We start from the raw sequence: 6,000 nt of genomic DNA on the forward strand, positions 1-6,000 counted from the left end.
AAAATCACGGCATTTTGCTGGGATTTGTGCGTGCTTTTATTACATATCACATACCTGATCTATGAGGTCAGCATGTATCATTTGGACAACTTCAAGCTGTTTGCACTGTCTACCTTTGTAAACACTTTCGGAAGTGATACGCAGAGAAACTTTTTGGGTCACTTAGATGTTGCTTCGCCAATTCCACAGGGATCATGCTGTTGATCATACTGTTTTCAGGGACATTTTAACACTGTTTTTTCTTTTACCAGCAGTCTTTGCCAACTATTTAGCTTCAGAAATTCTCTATGGCATCACCATGTATCATGCTGTTGCTTTCAAAGTATTCTTAAAAGTATATTATTTCATTTCATCTGTTCATCCCTCAAAATAGGTAGACTTCTGTATTCTCACACTGTGGAAAACACTTGAGAGGAAGGATTACTCCTCACTCTACATCACTATGTGTATTTGAAAGGAGGAGGAAGGAAAAAGACTCCACCTGCTGTTGTAGCAGGGGAGTCCACAGCTCCGCTCGAGGGCATATGTGCACATGCCATGTTTTCCCATATCTCTTGGCACGGACATATTTCTCCATTTCCTTAATTCTCCTCTTGTGTGAATGCCAAATATAGCTTCCGCTCCACTAGGCTAAAGTAACTGGGTCACTAGAGCTGTGAGTAATTAGTGGATAACAAAATATGTTTCTGCTTTATGGCACCAGAAGGCTGCAAATTGAGGTGCAAAGTCATATCGAGGTAATGATTCGGGGCAGGATTAACCATGAGGGTGAAAGGTCAAAAAGGTAAAAGTGGGCAAGATGCTGCAGACATGTGGAGGAGCATTCACGCAGGTTTGATCAAATGAATCAAAAATATGCATGACACGGAGTGTTCCACATTGTGAAAACAACAACATCTCTTAATATTTTCAGACTCCCACAGCCTGTCTATATGGCTCTCAGCCTCAAGCCCACTGGTTCCTACTAAAGACACAAATCTTTAAAACCGGGTCACGAATGTTTGCTTTCATTTTTTAAAATAGCAACATATTTCCCTAAAACAGCTGGATGTTATAGTTCTTTGCAAATGTTACTCAAACTTGTGTAAATGGTGCATTTAGGAGATTATTTTCAGCTGTGGATTTGTTGCACTAATGAGTATTTCAGGCAGCAGGATGGCGTGTGGGATTGAGTCAAAATAAGCGTGCAACGAGGTGGCTTGTTGATGTGTTTTTAATCGTTCTTCGACAGTCATGGAGCTCTATGACTGTGATTCTGAACCTTTTTCCTCTGACCGACCCCTGAGCTCCACTACCCCTTCATCAACACCCCCAAATCTGTTTTTATGAAGGGATTTGAAACTAGATGTTTTTTTAACACCATTAATTAAGTGAATAAGTGAATATTGATACAGTAATATTTACATACAATACATAATGATCCTGCAATCATTGATGTTTAGGCTTTGTCACTTTTTTCATGAGGTTTGATCAAGTTTGAACAAGAGTTTCACAATACATACACCTGACAATATAATGCAATCTAATACCATATTCATGCAATAATAGCTACATTTGTTTAATTTTTGCTTGGGCTGTGTTAGAGAGGTGTTGATTTGACTCTAATGATAAATTTGGGGCCCTTGTTTGCAATTGCATTGTTAGTATTCCTGTTATTTTGTTGACAAACAAAACAAACACCCTGTTGTATACTTTTGTATACTTGAAATATTGCAGTTTTGGTTTTAAAGATTAATTATAGTTTTTCAACAAGTTTAAAATATACAGAAAGCCATTCTGAGAAAGTATTATCATTTTGTGAAGCCTCTTTTTTAAGCCTTTTGAAAGGGAGCGTTTCATATTAGGTATACCTGACAATAAATCACAACCCAATGCAATATTAATGCCACATTTCCAATGCCCCTAGAGATTGTGTTGAGGCTCTGTCACGCAGATTTTGTGTTATTTCATTCACAAAACAGAAATACCTATACCTAAACCTACATTTCAGTTTCTGCTTAAAATATTAAATCCTTTCAGCAATTCTGAAATACACAAGAACTCATTCTGAGAAAGTATTATCGTTTTGTTTCTTATCTAGGGTGAAACCTCTTCCTTAGCCTTTTGAATAGGGGGCACCGAGCTTGAAATAGCTCGGAATAAGACGTGTGCGGTGGGTGAGGGCAGGGGTTAGTGAGTAAAGACACTCCAGACTTCCAGGCAAGAATCAGCTCGCTCCAGCTGCCAGAGTAATAAAGTGTTGGCAGCTGTCCATGGTGCTGAAATCAACCGCTATCTCTTTGAATGGAGAATAAAAGGAGCTGGCCATGGTGCTGAGATACTGATGCTGCTGGGCTAATGGCACATCTCACAACACAACTGAGCATCAGGTGCATGCATATAGGGTGGCTGCTGTTTATCCAAACTGCTGCTTTCCCGAAAGCTGAAGAGACGGTATAAGACGGCCCTGTGTCGAAAAATGTGTTGAATATGACTAATGCAGGCATGGAACATAGTGTACAGAAACTACATCTAAGAATAAGAGATCTAATGGGGAGCAGAGGGTATTGCCACATGCATAATGTAACACAGAACTGTTCAATGTGAGGTGGATATCGTACATGTATGTGCCTGTACATTTTGACGCATTTTTACCACGGCAGCACACTCTTTCTCGCAAGCCATCATCTTTCTCTTGGTTTGTCTGACTCCTTCATCTGTTTTTCTCTTTAGTTATCTTTCACATGCAGGGATATGGAAAGAGACAGAGAGAAGCAGCTCCCCTAATCTGTTCTTTGACCTATAGTCTGAAAGCTGGAACAGCTCAAAAATGTTTTTCATCCGTATCTCACAGAAGATGATGGACTCTGTGGTGCGTGGCTTCGAGACAGCCCGCATTGTACACATGCTAAGGGTCAACGATCATTCCAACTCACGGGTGCAGAAACCTAAGACAGGCCTCCGTTGGACAGAAACAGATTACTGACCAGTCCAGAAATGCCTGGCTAAACTTTATTCCCTCCTTCTCCTTCTGGCTCATAGTGATTCAGTGCATGCGTATATAGGCTGGCTATTCCAGAGCCAGCCTCCCACCTCATCCCTAGTGAGAGATAAGTATTGTTTGCGTAGCAGCACATTTCATGCTCGGCTTCCCCCACCTGTTCCCTGACCTGCAAAGTCTGAAGGCTGGAATAGCTGTCAAATGCCTTCGCCCGTATCTTTCTAGGATGATTGAAAAGGAAGTTTTATCTTGAGCCGTGAAAGTTTTTGAAAAAGCAAATCTTTTAAAATGGAGCACAAAAAGCAAACTTTGGTGAAGGATTTTTTTTTTAAAAAAAGGTGATCCCAGCGGTCATTTGAAAGGGTAATTTTTGTGTGTCTGTTAATTGCAGGAGTTTTTTTTGTGTGTGTGTTTTTGAATTTGTAGCCTGCAGGTTTGTAAGTTCTGGCTACATGTCAAGGTCAAACTATTAATGAAATCTATCAGCCTGATTTGCATAAAGAACTACTGCAGAATTTGCCTGGGCCTTAAAGGACCCCCCTCCACCACCCCCCTCCTCTCCTCCCCAACCCCACCTTCCCACCTCCATTGACTCATTCAGCCAAGTTTCAACTTTCCACGCTCCTGTGTGTGATGTCTGACTGTGTCCGCCAGTTATCAATCCCAAACGCAATGAGGTTTGTGTGTGTAGCAGGAGAAACAGGGCGGAGGAGCCCAGCTGTGTCTGGTTCAATTGGCAGGAATCGCTTGTTGTTGTCTTGTTCTGTTTTGCTCAGCTGTGATTTGCATTCATAGACTTGTTTGAAATTTTCCAAATTGTGGTCACTGGGAGGCAACTTTGAAGGGAAAAAAAATCCTGCATTCTGTGACATTGTTATTACTTTTCATGAGTCCTCTAAATCCACAGTGATATGGATTTAACATAAAAATGTCTTAAATTGTGGCATTTTGTTTTATATCTGCTTCACCTGAGTTTTGAAGACAGATCTACTGTATTAAAAGATCTAAAACAATCTGATAATTCAATACAAATCCAGCTCTGTCCGAGACATTTGAAAAACAAAAAAAGTTCCGATTTTTCTCGTTTGTGCTGCATGAAGAAGTACAAAGAAAACGTCGAGACAAACTCCAGCAAAGTTCAATTTCTCACCTATTAGAGAAGCAAAATCCTCAAAGATGAAAATCAAAACTGTTATTTTTGCGCCCTCGGAGACGTACAGCCTCCAACACCAGAGAAACACTGCAAGATCAGAGAAAAGCACCAAAACCAAAATCACACCAAAACAAGCCATGATAAAGAAAAAGCCAGAAAATAAGCAAAAGGTGGGGATTATAACAAGTCGTAAAGAAGCTGCTTCGGGAGGAGAGGAAGAGAGGGAGAAGGAAAAAAAATATCAAGAGCGTCCGCAAGCACGTAGAGATATTTCTCAGTGGATGTCGCCGGAGCACCAAGATTTAAACCATTGCATGCAGAAAACGAGAAAACATTTTCCCATGTCAAAACCCCAAGACAAGGAAGGAAGAAAAAGAGGATAAAAATATGCGTAAGAAAATGGCAGTGGGAAATGTACTCACCGAGCGGGAGTAAAAGGTTTCAATTAAAAAGAAATTGGGCGTATAGCGGTGCTGGGTTGGTGGTGTGCAGGATTGTATATACCGAAGCTCTGCGTCCCTTTTGCGCTCTCTATCGCTGCCGGTGGTTGTGTCACGTGACTCAGGATTGGCCAGAGTTTTTGAATCAGTCCAAGCTTTTGTCTGATACACGCGAAGGTATTCGGTGCTGAAATGGATCTGAGCTTTTCTAGTAATGTCATTGATTTTTTTTTCCGCTCAGCGCAGTTCGAGTTTAGTGGTTCTCAAAATACGGTCCGGGTGTCCCGAGAGGGTCCCTACGGCAATGTGAGGTTTATTTTTGCCTTTAGTGAATTAATGCATTAAATCCGATGCATGGTAATGTCATGCAGTTATACAGACAACCATACAACTCTGTTTAAAGGTATAAGTCATTCACAAACATCTCCTCAGATAAGTTGTTTGGGATGCTTCACTTGTTTGGAGGCTCTTGATTAAAAAAGAGCTAATCGTGCTCTAATTAAAGGGGTGGTACACTCAAATTATAATTAAAAATTTAGCGATGCATATAGTTTTGGTTTTATTTACAAATTTGGGGGTATTTCCTCAGAGATTTCATCCTGCACCACATCACATTGGGATCAAGGGTTTTCATCCAAAGTGGGCAACTAACCTGAGGGTCTGGGGCCCCCAAAAGCACCAGCTTCACTGTGGGGCAGTTAGGAGTGTGGGAATGGGATGGGTCTTCCTTTAATTACTCGTCATAGTACATGTTATCAATCCATCCATATATCAATCCATATAATTTTGTCATCCTGTTTTTCCATGCCGTATTTTTGCTATTATCTATTCTGTACACAACATCTATTGCATGTCTGTCAATCCCTGAAGGTAAATCCCTCTTCTGTTGCTCTTCCTGAGGTTTCTTCCATTTTTCCCTCCATTAAAGGTTTTCTTTTAGGGTATTTTTTCTTTATCTGAATCGAGGGTCTAAGGACATAGGATGTTGTATTGCTGTACAGATTGTAAATCCCCCTGAGGCAATTTTGTGGTTTGTGATATTGGGTTTTATAAATAAAATTGACTTGACTTGACTATCTGATCTTTAAGCCCTCTTGAAGGGGGACCCTGAATCAAAAATCTAGTTTTAGGACCTTCTGTTATTTCAGGCTTGCAGTACATGTTGCATGATTAAGTGAATTGGTGTTTAATGACATTACCACACATCAAAGCTTGGGCTATGTAATATTACAGGAATAATGCACACAATGTATCAAGAATAGCTGAAAAAATGGGAGCACAGTAGCTTATTTTTGGCGCTTAATCCACCCATGCTCTCCGACGGGACTGTTTCTTCATTTATTGCCATTTGTTGTTTTGGCCGTCATTTCTGTTGGTTATGATAACACAGTATTCATTGAAGTAATTGCTGAGATCTGGGAACAAAG

The 6,000-nt window shown here is 40.5% G+C and overlaps 1 protein-coding gene across 5 annotated transcripts in view; it reads right to left on the minus strand.

Annotated features, from left to right (window-relative positions):
* The window catches only part of LOC122993100 (RNA-binding Raly-like protein), a 48,034-nt gene extending 43,238 nt beyond the window's left edge, over positions 1–4,796 (minus strand). For 4 of the 5 annotated variants that reach the window (XM_044366970.1, XM_044366975.1, XM_044366973.1 and 1 more), the window contains exon 1: positions 4,556–4,796. The gene's annotated coding sequence lies outside the window, so the exon portion shown is untranslated. Of the gene's footprint in view, positions 1–4,130; positions 4,221–4,555 lie in introns of all 5 variants that reach the window. The other variant, XM_044366974.1, reaches the window with a different exon arrangement.
* Positions 4,797–6,000: the final 1,204 nt, after the last annotated feature.

The sequence above is a fragment of the Thunnus albacares genome, chromosome 12 (genome assembly GCF_914725855.1).
Source record: "Thunnus albacares chromosome 12, fThuAlb1.1, whole genome shotgun sequence".
In the NCBI taxonomy this organism is placed as follows: Eukaryota; Metazoa; Chordata; class Actinopteri; order Scombriformes; family Scombridae; genus Thunnus; species Thunnus albacares.